Source organism: Chelonoidis abingdonii, chromosome 4 (assembly GCF_003597395.2).
Source record: "Chelonoidis abingdonii isolate Lonesome George chromosome 4, CheloAbing_2.0, whole genome shotgun sequence".
In the NCBI taxonomy this organism is placed as follows: domain Eukaryota; kingdom Metazoa; phylum Chordata; order Testudines; family Testudinidae; genus Chelonoidis; species Chelonoidis abingdonii.
In genome coordinates this window covers 24,936,379-24,952,490 of record NC_133772.1, presented here as the reverse complement: position 1 = coordinate 24,952,490, position 16,112 = coordinate 24,936,379, and positions in this window count along the sequence as shown.

The following is a 16,112-nucleotide window of genomic DNA, read 5'->3' as shown; positions in this document are numbered from 1 at the left end:
CCAGGAATTCCAGAATGGATGGCTTCGACGTTTTGTGCCATGTGGCACACCCGAAGCATGGCCGAGCCACATACATTCAGTCCGATATTGCAGATGCCATTCAGCTGATGTCTACTGAATTGTGTGACACCATCCAGGTTGGTGGTTTCTGGCTGACAAAAGATCACAACAGGCCCACCAGGTTCTACAAAGCTTACCACACCCAGCTGTCTACATTGGAGACTTCAATAGCCATCACATAGACTGGGGGTATGAGGAGGTTGACACCAAAAGTGAACAACTTGCAGACTGGGCATCTCAAAATGACCTCGCCCTTATCCATGATGCTAAGCAGCAAGGCATGTTCCATTCTTCTAGATGGGATCATGACTACTCTTCTGACCTTTGCTGGGTCAGTTCAGTTCATGACCATCCTCAGCCAGCAACATGCCAAGCAGCCAACACAGACCATCGCTGATCCATATCGGGCTACAGCTCCCAGTTATCAAGAGTTCCAAAAAGAAGAAGTGGAATTTATGAAAGTCTGACTGGGAAAAAAACTGGGAAGCACTGGAGAAGAGTGTGGTGACAATACCAGCCTGACATCTCTCGGTAAATGTGACCTACCGTCGCTTCTGTGGTGCTATCTACAAAGCAGCCTGCAGAGCTATCCCATGGGGTTGCCATCCAGCCTACATCCCGTGTCTCGACAAGGAGAGCACTGCCTTGTTCGAGTGGTATGAGGCATCTGGTGACCCAGATGTTGCTGACCATCTGATTGAATCATTGAACACTGCTCGCCATGCCAGATGGGAGGAGACAACCAAGAGAATGAGCTTTACCCACTCCAGCCACAAGTGTTGGAGTCTGCTCCAATGCCTTGGAGCAGCACAGCAGCCACCTGCACTCTGTCAACCCTCACTGACACCCAACCAGGCAGCCGGACACCTACTTAAAGTGGCTGGAGCACCTTTGGAGAAACAGGTGTGAAAACAAGTGAGGAACGAATGGCGTATGTTTAAATATGTATACCAGATCAGAAGCTGCCCAGAACCATTCACTGTAACAGAGCTGGAACAGACACTAGGTAGCATCAAGCGTGGAACATCTGTGAGCTATGACAACATATCTCCTGAAAACTTTGGCCCCCATGCTCAGCTTTGGCTTGTGAAATTCTTCACCAGAATACCGAAGATATGGTGCATCGCAAAAGTCATTGGCCTCCCAAAGCCCGGAAAGGACCCAAGTCAAGCATCAAGCTATTGTCCCATATTATTGTCAGTGTGCTTCAAGGCACTGGAGCCCTTGGTCCTACAGCACGTATTGCCCGATGTGAAGAGAATTTTGACCCCTGACCAAGCCGGCTTTCACCAAGGCTGTGGCACATGCGACCAAGTACTTGCACTGACCACATTTGTTGAAAATAGCTTCCAGAGACAGCTGAAAACAGTGCTGTTTTCATCGACCTAACAGTGGTGTGCCATATGGTATGGCCCACTGGCCCACTCGTGAAAGTATCACGGGTCCTGCTACCTTGGGTCACAGGCGTCACTGAACTGTTTCTTCGCCATAGGCAGTTCAGAGTCCATACTGGGGAGAAGACAAGTGCTTGGAGACAACAGAGCAACGGGTTACCCCAGGGATCTGTGCTGTCTCCAACGCTGTTCAACCTTTACATCAATGACCTGCCAACAACGGAGTCACAAAAGTTCATTTACACAGACGACATCTGTTGTGGTACCCAGGCCCGGACATTCCACGAGCTTGATGCCACCCTAAACCAGGACATGACAAAGTTAGCTAACTAACTGGGCACCTCCAGCCAAGTGTCATAAAAATAGTCTCCAGTTTGTTCCATCTTCATCATGCCAATGCAACCTGAGAACTGAATGTTTATCTGAATGGTCAGAAGGTGAAGCATGAAGTACAGCTGATCTATCTAGCTGTGACCTTAGACCACACACTGACTTACCATGCCCACCTGAAGACAGCAGCTAAAGTTAAGATGCGCAACAATCTTCTTAGCAAACTGGTAGGTTCGTCATGGGGTGCTCGTGCTCCAACTTGCGGACGTTAGGTCTTGCCACCTCATATTCGATGGCGGAGTCCTGCGCACCAGTCTGGAGTAGATCGTCACACACCAAACTGGTGGATACGCAGTTACATGCTGTCATGCATATCATCTCCAGCACCCTGCATCCAATTCCACTCTCATGGCTTCCAGTTCTGAGCAATATTACTCCTTCTCATATCAGTCAATAGGTTCCCACTGGCAAGTTACTGGAGAAAGTATGTGCCAACCAAAGCCTGCCACTTTACAATGACCTTTTAAAACCATCAGCTGAAGTTTGCCGTCAAGTCGACCATTATGGTCTCATCCGCCACACCAGGGTGTTAGGGCGGAAACCCTCTGGCGAGAGGAATGGATCTGTTATAATCCCCAACCAGTTCCTCATTGCCGACCCCACAATCTTCCCACTTGGTTTTGACCTGCCTCGTTGCCAGTGGTCCCTGTTGAACAGGTTCCGGACCAGGCAAGATCTCTGTGCAGCCAACCAGTGTTGCTGGGGCCTCGTGACACCTGTTTGTGTAGCTGCGGCATAACACAGAAGATGATGCATGTTGTCGAAGAATGCCTGCTGACTAGGCTCAGCAGTGGCCTAGAAGAACTTCATGATGCCACTGCAGATGCCATCGCTTGGCTAGATGACTCTGCAAATGCTAAATCAAATAAAATCAAAAAGGTTTCAAGATGACTGTCACGGAGTGTGGGAGTCAGGGCCCTGCACCACCCACTTCCTGCGATTCACCGTGACTCTCAGCCAGCCAGTAAAATAGAAGGTTTATTAGATGACAGGAACACAGTCCCAAGCAGGGCTTGTAGGTACAACCAGGACCCTTCAGCCAGGTCCCTCTGGTGGGGGAAGGATCTTAGACCCCAGACTTGGGGTTCCCTGCCTCTTCCCAGCCAGCCCAAAACTGAAACCAAAAACCCCTCCAGCAGGCTCTCTCCACTTCCTTCTTCCCCTCTCCCTTTGTCCAGTTTCCCAGGCAAAGGTGTTGACTCACCCCACCCCACTTCCTGGCTCAGGTTACAGGCTCAGGTACCGACCCTCACCTAAAGTCATCCCCTGCTCTCCCATCTACCATGCAGACATTCCCAGGTCAATCCACCCTGCTCCCTACTGTGTCACAATGACCTGATGATGATGTGTAGGCACCTCCCTGAGGAGAAGGCACTGCATGCTAAAAAGCTCTTTAAACTAGTGGAGAAAGGCAGAGCAAGAACCAATGGCTGGAAATTAAAGGCAGATCAGTTCAAATTAGAAATGAGGCACAACTTCAACAGGGAGGGTGATTAACAATTTCCCAGGGAAGCGGTGTATCCTCCAGCTGTCGGTGTCTTCAGATCAAGGCTGGAAGGGATTCTGCAGCTTTAGCCAAACACAGCTCAGTGCAGGGGTAATTGGATTAAATTCTCTGGCCTGTGGTATACAGAAGATCAGACTAGATGATCACATAGTCCCATCTGGCTTTAAAAGCGCTGAATCCTGACAAACATGAAGAGGTCCGTGTGCATGGAGGACATCAAGGAGAAGCCAGAGAGGGTTGGGATGCAACACGCCCTGTTGTATCAATCAGGCATAGGGACTTATACAGCTCCCATTACTGTAATATCCATGCACTGTATTTACTCTCACACACCTCTGTAAGGCAGGGCAGTGCTATTATTCCCATTGTACGGATGGGCAAATGAGGCACAGGGGGACTAAGTGACTCACTCTAGGAGCCTGTGGGTGAGTGGAGACTTCACCTCATGTCTCTTAAGCCCTAGGCTAGTGCCTACCCACTGGCCCATCCTTCCTCTCTAGCTACACTGTCCTCCTCTCTGCCCAGATCACCTCCATGTCCTGTGCAGAGCACAAAGATATTTCTGAGCCCAAAGACATCACCAGTTTCCTCCACTTCACAGCTCTGGCCCCACACAAAGTTGCCTTTGAAGATGCTGGACAAATTTATGCATGTGGCTGCATGCCGGGGTCATGGGTGCTGGAACTAGGGGTGGGAGTGGGGTGCTGCAGCACCCACTGACTTGAATTGGTTTCCATCATATACAGGGTTTACAGTTTGGTTCAATGGCTCTCAGCACCTTCACTATAAAAATTGTTCCTGCACCCCTGGCCAGGGCTGCTTGTGACAATGTGAAGCAGGGCTCGGCCGCCCTGGGGCTCACTTCCAGTTCGTCTTACATTCCTAAAAGCTCATGCTTCAGGGTTTCAACCGGCCACCGGCAGGGGTCAGGAAGGGACTGTCCCCCTCTAATGTATTCTGGGTTGTTGTTTCTTGGTCTCTTTCCTCTGAAGCATGAGAGCCCTTGTCTACACTTGCAAGTTGCAGCGCTAGTGAGGGGGTTACAGCGCTGCAACTTAGCAGGTGTCTACACTTAAAAGCTCAGCCAGCGCTGCAACTCCCTGTTTGCAGTGCTGGCTGTACACCTGGGTCTGCTTCCGGTGTAGCGAGACAAGCGGCTGGTATGCATGCGCTGGTATGCAGGCTGTCAAGGTGTGGACACTCACCAGCGTTTTTCTTGGCCTCCAGGGTATTAGGACTTATCCCAGCATTCCTTTTCAGCCTCTCTGGTCAGGCTTAGCACTCCACTGCCCGGGCTCAGAGCCTGGGAGAGGGGAGAGCGGGCGTTGCCGAAGCTCCCGGCCGGGAGAGCGGGGAGCGGGGTTTGCCGCGCTCCAGCCGGAGAGCGGGGAGAGTGGGGCTTGCCGGAGCTCCGGCGGGAGAGCGGGGTTTGCCGCGCTCCGGCGCAAAGCGGGAGAGCGGGTTGCCGGAGCTCCGGCCGGGAGAGCGGGGCTTAATAGAAGCTGCATGTATGTATTCAGTACAGACTTTGGCCTTTTACTGTTTTACCATCATGGGTTGAGTAAGGGACAAAAACAGATATCATGCTAACCTGATTGATTTTGGAGTTAATTTTTTTCCATGAAACTGAAGTACAAGGTATATACAGAAAGAAAGAGAGATTATAAACAAAGGAATATAGCAGCATGGGATAGCAGGGCTGTAATTTAGTTTCTCTGTGATGCTAGTTATAAAACACAATCTGCAGTGGTGTGTTTTTGACATCAGTAGAAAATCTGGATAGAATTATAGCCTTGAAATCAATCTGGGAATAGAAGGCAGAAAATCTATAAATCAGACAGAAACAACCTACAAAGCCTCATTTTAGGAGGGCTCTGTAGATGAAATTAAATTAAAATAAATTTACATATATATCAAGTTTATTATTAAAATTTAGTCACATCAGTAAACAAAATTATTTGTGAGAGGGTACGTTACTCTGTGTCTTGAACTCAAAGTGCGTCTTTGACGATCAGAAAACAGAGTTATTGTCTGGTTGTCAAGTCGTAAATCTGTTCCTTAGAACTAAATAAATGGTTAGTTTCAAATACTATGTTTTATCAGACTCCCACCACAGAAACCTAGTGCACATAATACTAATATACACCATTGAGCGGGATCAATCTCCTGACTCTCCATCTTACAGAAGAGAAACAAAAACCTAGTAATTGATGGAAAAAAAAGAAAGAAATTAAGTTATTTGAAAACAAACAAAATGGGCTATAAAGTTTGTTAAAACGTAATAATAAAGTGCATACAGCATCCACCACTGCATCCAAAGAACTGCCCTAGAACAAGGAGGGAAAAATCACGTACCCCCTTCCTGTTTTATGTGCTGTATTTTTAATAAAGGATTTCTTGTCTTTTTATTCACTGTTTATTATTACAGAAACTGTAACATCTACTACAAGTCAAAAAATAGGAATGCAAATCAATGAAACCACTGCAGGTAACTGCTGTGGGCACTGCACTAACTGCAGTGGAAGCGCACCCACATTACTGTTGGCTTTCAGCTCCAAGTGCTCCTTTAAGGCATCTTATCCTTGAAGCACTGTGCTGGGCCTCTCTAGTCGCCCTGCTCTCTGGTGGGCAAATTCCAGCTATTTTGAACCTCGGAGGCCCATTTGTCCTGAAGGTTTCACCCTTCCCTTCACAAAATTTATGGAGGATACAGCACGCGGTTATAATTCGCTGGGATGCTGCTTCCAACACGTGTAGCTTCCCGTAGAGACTTCTCCATCTCCCCTTCAAACGCCAAAAGCACACTCCACGGTCATTCTGCACCGGCTCAGCCTGTAGTTGAACCGGTCCTTGCTCCTGTCAAGCTTCCCTGTATACGGTCTATGAGCCAAGGCATTAACGGGTAAGCGGGGTCTCAAGGATCACAATGGGCATTTCGACATCCCCAACTGTGATCTTACGGTCTGGGAAAAAGTCTGCCTGCAGCTTCCTCAACAGGCCACTGTTCCGAAAGATGCCGCATCATGCACCTTTCCAGGCCATCCTGTGTAATGTCAGTGAAACGCCACGTGATCCACAAGCGCCTGGAGAACCATTGAAAATACCCCTTCCGATTAATGTACTCGGATGCCAGGTGGGTGGTGCCAGAATAGGTAATATGCGTCCCATCTATTGCCCCTCACAGTTAGGGAAACCCATTGGGCAAAGCCATCCACAATGTCCTGCACATTCCCAAGAGTCACGGTTCGTCTGCAGGATGCGATTATGGCCTTGACATACTTGCATCACCACTATTCCAACGGATATTATCACAAACTGTTTCGACCGATCGCTATGCTGCTGGAGTTGTCCACTTTCCAGACTGAAATAGCCACCACGCTTCTCCACTGCAAGGGCAGCTCTCAGTCCTCGTGTCCTTGCGCGCAGGGTTGGGCGACGACTCAGCCACACGTCCCATGAAAGTGACTTTCCGCATCCTAAAGTTCTGCAGCCACTGCTCGTCATCCAGACTTGCAGGACGATTGTATCCACCACTCAGTACTTGTTCCCTAGCCAAGGCGGCGTTCCACTGCTGCAGAGCACGTCCATTATACGCTACAGAAGCAATTCTAGTGTCAGCAAGTTTCAGCAGCATCTATTTCTCATCTGAGCTCTCACTGTCACTTTGGAGCATAAGGAATAGATCAACTGCCAGACCGGGATGTGTCTGGCAAATGCATCAGCAACATCCTAAGCAGCTCGGGCTCCATTCTTCCTGAAATCAAACGCGGCAGAATCACAAGTGGCACCAAAACGCTTGAAAAAGGGAAGCGATGCACCAGGTCGATTGGAACAGAAGCGAATGACCGCACTCCGTCCCCTTCCCACAACCTCCAGCAGCAAATGGACGAGGTGCTCTGTGGGATAGCTGCCCACAATGCACCACTCACAACAGCGCTGCAACTGGTGCAAGTGTGGACACACTGCAGCGCTGGTCGCTGTCAGTGTGGACACACTGCAGCGCTGGCCGTACACAGCTGTACGACCACAGCTGTAACGGCCAGCGCTGCAAAACTGTAAGTGTAGACAAGCCCAGAGTTGGCCATGGGTGGAGATGGGATATTGGGCAAGGTGGGCCAGGGCTTTGAGGTGGCACTCAGCATTCGCTCTCTCGGGTGCTTGGCTTGGCTAGCTCACATACTCAGCGTCTCGCTGATCACCATGTGTAGGGTCAGGAAGGAATTTCCTCCGGGTCAGATTAAAAGGGACCTGGGGGCTTTTTCGTTTTTCTCTGCAACATGGGGGTCACTTGCCAGGATTATCTGGGTAGATCTCACTTAATCATTTCCCTGCCATTATGAAGGCTTCACGCACTGGTGCATCTGTGGCACAGGCAGAAAATAGACTAGGGACCAAGCTGCACCGGTGTGTGAAGCCTTCATAATACTTGGATACTTCATAATACTTGGGTACTTCATAATACTGTGATACTTAGGTCTGATTTCAGTTGCTGGACTCAGTGAGCAGGTGCTGGGAGGGGCTGGTGGCCTGTGACATACAAGAGATCAGACTGGATGACCTGGTCCCTTACACTCTATGACTCTATGGAGAATGGTCCCTTTGAAAATCAGGTCAAGGAGGAATCCTGCCTTCAGTGCTTTATCCGGCTCCACTCAAATCTCTTAAGAGAATTGCCTGGAACACAAACAGTCCTTTCAATGAGCTAAACAAATGTATTGCCTGTATTATGAGATCCTTTGTTTTCTAGACAATAGCCACGCTCGCCTGAGTGCTGCAGGGTAATGGAGCCCCGTGTTCTGTTCAGTGTGTTGTTCCCCAAAACAGAGCAAAGGAGAAGGGGTATTTAAATCAAGCTGTCTGGCTGGCTAGTGGGGTCCTGGTAATGTCACCCGACACCTAATGGCCTGTGTTATGCAGGAGATCAAACTAGACGCTCTTAGTGTTCTGCTCTGCCTTTAAACCCTGTGAAATCTGTGTGCCTCCCAGTCCTGCAGATAACAAACAATGTTGCAGTAGGTTGAATATTCTGCCCAGTGTCTGGACTGGGTTGTTTTAAAAGTTTGGGGTTTTTCCCCTTCTCCTCTGCTGTTTTCAGTTGCAGTTCTCTTCCATCCCTGTCCTTTCTACCTTGCAACCTCTCTCTTCGGGTCACCCTGATTTCTGCCTTGCCCGGCAAAACTCCCCTCTTGCATTGCACTTTTCTTGTGCCTCTCTCCAAGTGCTCTGCAAACAGATCATTTCCCCCATGTGATACATGCAGAAGCTGAGGCAGAGGGGAGGGGAAGCAGCTTGCCCAAGGTCACGCAGCACAGCGATGGCAAAGGTAGGAATAGAGCCCAGTTCTCTGGGGTCTCCAGATGTGTCTACACTGGAGGTGAGTGGCAGAAGAGGTTGGTTGCCCTGAGAACAATCCTGGCTGAAACCCTAGGTAGGTACTCAGGCTGCTAGCCCCTGGCACCACTGCTCTATACTGCTTGTTTAATGCACTCGCTCCATTAGATATTGGGTACGTCTACCTAACCTGGGAATTGAGCCTATCAGTCAATGTAGAGAAACCCTCGGTCCAGTGTGCTGCCCACTAGCCCACACTGCCATGCACAGGGGTGGTGGTTGTGTTCTACCCATACCTCCATCATCCATCACTCCTGTACACCAAAGCAACCCGCCCACTCTGTAATTCCCACTGACTCTTGGCTCCTGTTTAGCTACTCTCTTTCTTCCTCTTTCCCATGTGCTTATTTAATGAGCTTAAAAACACTTAAACAGGCTCTTGGGTCCATTAAGGAAAAAGGTTTTAGCCTGTTGCGAATCTTCTCTAACAAACAGCACGTCACATGGGCACTCATGCAAAGCCTCTAGTGAGATGGGTTTTTTCTTTATTTTTCTTGACGTGATTGGTTCCCCTGGGCCTCTTGCACCAGGAAAATTCATCCTTTTCTGGAGTCAAAATCTAGAAGATTCAGAGGCCTGGTCTACACTAAAAAATTAGGTTGGCTTAACGACAGTGCTCAGGGGTGTGAAAAATCCACACCCGTGAGTGGCATAATTAAGCTGACCTGCCCTCCTCCCTCCAGGAGTGGATTACTGATGCCAACAGGAGAATCCCTCCCTAAGGGAGGGGATAGGTCAGTTTAACTAAGACAATCAGGTAGTAGCTATACTGAACTGCCACAGCTGTGCGCAGTAACCGGTTTTATGTTCTGCATTTCTATAGCTCTCTCCCTCTGGAAGAGATGGGCGTAGTGGGGAGCAATGATCTTATTTCTCTTGTGACCACCAGTGAGCTGGTTTTTTCCAGTGGAAACATTTGGCCTGCTCCTGCAATGCCCTGAACATAACTTCATTGTAAATGGTTATTAGGAATTGCTCTTGGATTAGGTCCCAGATTGATAACATTAGTACTAACTCTTTCCAGTGCTGGCTTGGGATTAAAATAGGCTCTGTTCGTGGAAAAAGTGTCCATGAATAAAAAGGAAAAAGAAAACACCTGGATCCTAATGCAAAGTTCTGATGTTCGCCTGTTTCAGGAGACACGGCCCGCTCATGTGGAGCCTGACAAACTCGGGCCGGTCAGGAATTTGTTACTTCAGGCAAATCAGATAATGTAAAAATGTGCCTGGTAGAGCTACTGGGCCTGCCAAGGACAAAACTGGCAGAGATGTCATTTCTGGAGCTTTGGAATGCTCGCCTATTTTCCATTCCATCGAGTGCTGTTTCAGCTGTCCCAGGGTACACCGCGAACAGCTCCTCAGGGGGCACCTTGTAAGCTCCTGTTTCTCCCCACTTGGCAGGTACGGTGGTTGAGACTTGGATTTCTATAAACAAAGCATAAATCCTTGCGAGTCCATGCTCGCCGTGGTATGTTTTGGTACTGTCACTTTAAAATTACAGAGACAATGTGGGTGACGGATTATCTTTTACTGGACCAACTCCCACTGTGGAAAGAACTGAGCTCTTCAGAAGCTCTGTGTGGCTCGAAATCTTCTCTCTCTCACCAGCAGAACTTGGTCCAATAACAGATATTCTCTCACCCTCCTTGTCTCTCAAATATCCTGGGACCCTCACGGCTAAAACGCTGCAGCCATCTTTAAAATTAGTCATGCGTCATCACTGAGAGGGCTGTGTAAGGGATCTCTTGCAGCCTCCTCCCTACTGTACATTAGTCCTCGGAACTAGGGAGCTACACAGTGCTGAACAGGAGATAGACGCAAGATTTGTGTCCTTCAGCCCCAGCCCGCCTGCTGCCATGCTTAGGGTCTGTCTACACTGCCATCAGGGGGTGTGATTGCACCTTTAATCCAGCTAGCTCAGTGACCGAGAGCATGATGGTTGTGTGGAAGCCCAGCCGGGACCCTGGGTAATTACTTGGGTGGCCAGCCCATGCTGATGTCCATGTTGCTGCAGCTTCACTGCTCTTGGTACTCTTGGGTGCATCAAACGTGTCGTGTCACGGACCTGATTGCCATATAGACATACCCTGAGCTTTAGACTAAGCCGTGCCCTAGCGGACCAGCCAGTGTCTTGGCAGCCCACACATTTGACCTAGTGGCACAGACAGGTCCTCTCTCCGCCACTCCGACTCCTCTCCATACTGAACTTGGGGTCTTTCTCTCTGAAAGACTTGTACCAGGGAACCACAAACAGCATTCTGTAACAAGGAGCTCATCCTCCCAGATCCCTGTCATGCTAAGAGATCATTGTGCTTATAGGGGGAAGTGTGGCCCACTATACAGAGCACTGGGCTGGGACCCAGGCGACCTGCACCCTATTCTTGTCTCTCACACTGGCCTGCTGGGTGAGTTTGGGCAAGTCATTTTTCTCTGCACTTCAGTTTCTCTATCTGTAAAATGGGAGAAATGATACTGATTTCCTTTGTAAAGTGCTTCTGGCTCTACGGCTGAAAAGTGCTAGATAAGAACTAGGTACTATTGTCCCCATTGTATAAATAGAAAAGCTGTGTTACCAATTCTTGTGATATTTGATGTTCTTCTTACAGCCTTAGCTCTTGGAGTCATATGATTATGTGAGAATCTCACTTTTTTTTTTTTTAATGAAAGCTAAGTTTATAGTCCACATGGCAGAGGATAAAAGCTTGGAAATGTGACCTGATGGCTCAGAAAGCGGACAGCAACTGAAAGAAGCCTGAGTGGTGGACCAAAAAAAGTAAGCCCACACAGCCAGACAACTAGAGCCAGCCTCTTTCCCAGCTCCTGGCGCATAGGGTGTGGAGTCAGAGCTCTGCTGCACTGCAGTTATACTTAGCTGCCCACCATCGCATAGGGGACTCGGACAGCCTACACACAAAATAAAACACCCTGAAGGTTGCTCTAACTTACATCAGGAGCTGGCTGGGACCCGAAGACCAGGAGGCACAAAGGTATCCTCGCCCTATTTTGCCTCACATCTCCCTGCTCCTGCAGTAAGTGTGATTCCGGCCCCCCTTCTGTTGCCAGTCAGCAGAGGATATAAGTCTGTCATACAGCTAAGGAGGGAGTTTTTAGCTCAAGCTGTAGCAGTTTGTGCTTTTAGCTCTGGAGATCCATAGTTTGGGTCCTGGTGTTTCGGCCAACATGGCAGCCATCATGAATGCAACACAGCACCAGTGGAGATTCAGGTCCTGAGGGAGGCTTGATCACTCTGGGTTGATTGTTGCAAAAAATGTATGCAGCTTCTGCAGCGTGAGCCACTCCTCTGGGGTGGCTGCTTCATATCCCCCAGGGCAACTGACTCTTGGCCCCTGTGCAGAGCTTCCTGGGCCATTTCTAGACAGCAGAGAGGTGGGCTGGGTGTCTACCACCCAGGCCTGAGGTGCAGAGTTTGCCATGTTGGAGCTCTGCTGCGCCTGCACTGTCTGTTTCATGTCAGACTTTCTCTGTATTTGGGGTTGCTCAGAGCTGTTCCTAAGCCCCTGTTCATATGTCACCCTGACCCCTTTGTCATGGTCCTGCTTTGAGCAGGGAGTGGGACTAGATGACTTCCTGAGGTCGCTTCCAACCCTGATATTCTATGATTCTATAGGAGAGTGCATGGATAGTGCAGTGTCCATATAACATCCTCACCGGACATCCCAGGGACCGCCCCCCCATGTGTCCTTGGAGATGCTGAGTTCCAAAAAGAGCACACAACTCCCACCCAGTACCCTTGGCACGCACTAGCCTCCCCTGGAGGACCAGAGAATGAAAGTTGTGTTGCCAACTCTCATGATTTCATCATGAGTCCGGTGAGTTTTTGAAGGGTCCCATGAATGTCTGATTTCAGCTTCCAGTTTTGTGATGGTCTCCCCTTATCCAAAATGGCTGCCCTCTCTCATTACTGTTAGTGGCACAGGCTGCCCTCACCAAGCTGTCCCCATCTTCCATTGTGTCCAAAGGGGCTGAAACTAGGTTGCCCTCAGGGAAGATGGTGGCCCCTATAGTCACCGTGGAAGAGCCCAGCAGGGGACAGGAGAACATGGTGGTCCAGGGAATGAGATGGTGCGGGAGGGGGAATGTGATCTGAAACTGGACAGGAAACTAATGGGACTCAGAGGAAAGTAGGGGAGCAAGGCAGACTGTGGGGTGCATGGGAGGTAGGCAAGGCCAAGGGGAAAGAGAAGGAAATATATGGAGTGGGGGTTTCAAATAAATGTGGAGACTATGGGAGAGCACATAAGAAAAATGTGACAGGGGCCGGTTTCTATCCTGTGTAGCTAAGGAGGGGGTAGGGTGGGGGCATAGAAGAGCAGCTCCCACCATCTCAGTGGTAGGCAAGGGTAGATGGAGCCTCCTCCAATCCATGACCAGGGAAGTCACACTTTTGGGTGTCTACTGAAAGTTGATTTTTTTTTACCTTGGGGCAATCAAGCACCCAATGGGTGAGGGTGGAGTTTTAAGCCAGACTCATGCTTTCAAACGCCTGGCATTGGCAGTCCTGGATTTGGACTTTTTCTTGAACCATTCTTGAAACAGAACAGTCCAAAAAAGGTGAACTGACCTGAAAAAATGCAGTCATTCACCTGAGACAATCACACCTCTGATTTCAGTGTAGACCTACCCTAATGGGATGCTACATCACTGCTTCCTGGTCCCATCACACAAGGCTTCTGGTGTCACCCACAGGAATGCTGCTACATGTAACTTCAGCATACAGCTGCGAGAGCATGATTTGGGGTTCCATGTGGGGTCAATTCATCACCTAGAAGGCTTGCACAAGGCCTGCGTTCAGGCAGTTTTATCTTTCTCTGATGGAGGTTTCTTCACATTCATTCCTAAACAGAGGTTCTCCAAAAGGACTTTCCCACTCTAAAGTGCAAGCGGCAACAAGGCTGGACCGTTAGCAGATGGCTTCTACCCAACGTCGTGGCCTGGATTTTCCATTATGCAGCAGTTGCTAAAGCTGACCCTGGAGTCCCACTTTAAACCCCATAACTTTAACGAGAGGTTTGCGGCCTGTAATCAGTGCAAACTTCCTCCCACAGGGCAATACGGAGCTTTCCTGATTCAGTTACATTCCTCCCTTCATGCACACACACATTCCCGTTGTCCTCTACTGCCAGAGCACAGTTTCCCTCTGTTTTAGCTGAGGCTCAGAATGTGAGAGCAAATGGCTTTTCTCTCATGGCCATGTCAAAATCCTGCCGCTTCTTCCTTCAGGACAGTTGTGAGATCGGCCGGTCCACTGTCCACATGGCTAAACCTCTCATCCAGGCCCCTCGTCATCTCACATCTTCACTACTATGTCCCCCCGCCCGCCCCCGACCACACCCACACCCAACCTTCCCATCCTTTATAAATTCTCTTGCATCCATTCAACAAACTGCTGTTTTGGGCTTGCTGCTTTGGCCATATCACTCCTCTCTGCATGTCCCTCAGCCGCCCCTCCATTCCCTGCCACATCAGATGCTAGCTACTCATCTTCGCATTTAAGGCCCATCATGGCCTATCACCACCCTACGTGTTATCTCATCCACACTACAGAGATGCCCACTCCTGCCGCCGCTCTGCCAATGGTGCCATCCTCCAGTGCCCATTGGTCAAACTGTCCAACCAGCACCTCTGTGCTTCCTCCCCTGGCGCCCCATAAACTTCCGCTAATCACCTGCCTCTGAACACTCTCCGCTGCTGGGATGCAGACAAAGAACTCGACAACAGGGTGGCCGCTGGTGTGCCGAGAGTGCAGCTTGTCAGGTCGCTCCAGTGGCCTCGTTATTACCTAGCACCTGCCCCCATCTGTGTGTTGTAATCGCTTGTTATATACTTGCTTTGTCTTGCACTTCCATTGTGAGCTCTTCAGAGAAGGGGCCGTCCTTGTTCTGTTTGTACAGCACCAAGCACACTGGAGCCCTGCTCCCTTATGCTACCATACCAATAATAAATAATATGGCCACTTTGACATCTCATAGTCAGGAAGCATGCTAGCACCCACCAGCAGCCCCCCAGCAGCTCCCCCCCCAGAACTTCCCACCTGCCAGTGGGCACATGGATCAGCATGAGGCGAGGGGGGAGGAGCGGAGACAGGGCACGCTCAAGGGAGGGGGTGGAGCTGGGCAGGAAGGGGTTGGGGAAAGCAGAGGAAGGGCAGGGGTGGGGCCTTAGGGGAAAGGGTGGATGGAGATGGGGCCTGGAGCAGAGCCAGGGGTCAAAGCACCCCTCCCCCCGACACTTTGGAAAGTTAGTGCCTATGATCAAAATCCTCGACTTTGTTGTCAAGAGATGGTCCCACTACTCTAGGCTTCAGCTGTCTGTATTGTCTGTATTTTCCTTGGGACATGGTCCCGATGTTCTCTATAGATCCAGTCAGGAATGATAAATGATCATGCTAAAATGACGGCACCTGAATTATCTAATTCTGTTCTGCAAGAACTTGTTGGTCCATTCTAATGTTAGTTACACTTTCATTCCCAATCCAAGTGTCTGCCCACAGCTCTCTGCTGATCTGTTTGCTGCTGGATGATAATTAGAGTGCTTTACTATCCTGAGGAATATTTGAAATTCCTCAGACACAAACAGGGGATCATTATCTGACGTGATCTGATCAGGTGACCTAGAAGTGGCAAACATTATGCAATGCCTCACAGGGCCTGGCCAAAGGAGTGTTCTTCCTATGGCCACCTTGAATTAAGCATCAATCACAACTTACTCTTTTCTGCAAAATGAATGTGCAGTCCTTGCCAGAACCCAGTGAAAGCTTTGGCAGACTGGCTAGAAATCCAGAGATATTTTCTCCTTCCATTTGTGCCCTTAGATGGAACTTAGATCTTTCAGCTACAAGGTTAGTTTTAGGCATCTCCTGCTTTTTAAGAACCTCTGGCAAGACTTTCTACTGGAAGTCACTTAGTCCCAGTGGAAAACCTAAACCCTGCAAATGCCAGCTGACCCTACAACATTAGAAAAATGATCTTTTTTATCAATATCCTTCACGACACACTTTGAACCTGAAGACATAAAATCCCCCTTGTTCCTCCTTTTAATGAAACTGGAAACAGTCCCATATTTCCATAGTTGTCCTTCTAGTTTTTCTGTTTGTTTGTTTTTGTTTTAACCAGGAGACAGGTTTGTTACTCCTTCACTGTCTTGGAGCTCCTCCCTTGGAGCAAGGCCGGCCAGGGGTTAGTGCACGAGCCTGGGTCTTTGGAGAGCTGGTTCAATTCCCCGCTCTGCCACAGAGGCCCTACATAAGAACTGTCGCACTGGGTCAGACCAAAGGTCCATCTAACCCAGTATCCTGTCTACCAACAGTGGCCAATGCCAGGTGCGCCAGAGGAAGTGAACCTAACAGGTAAT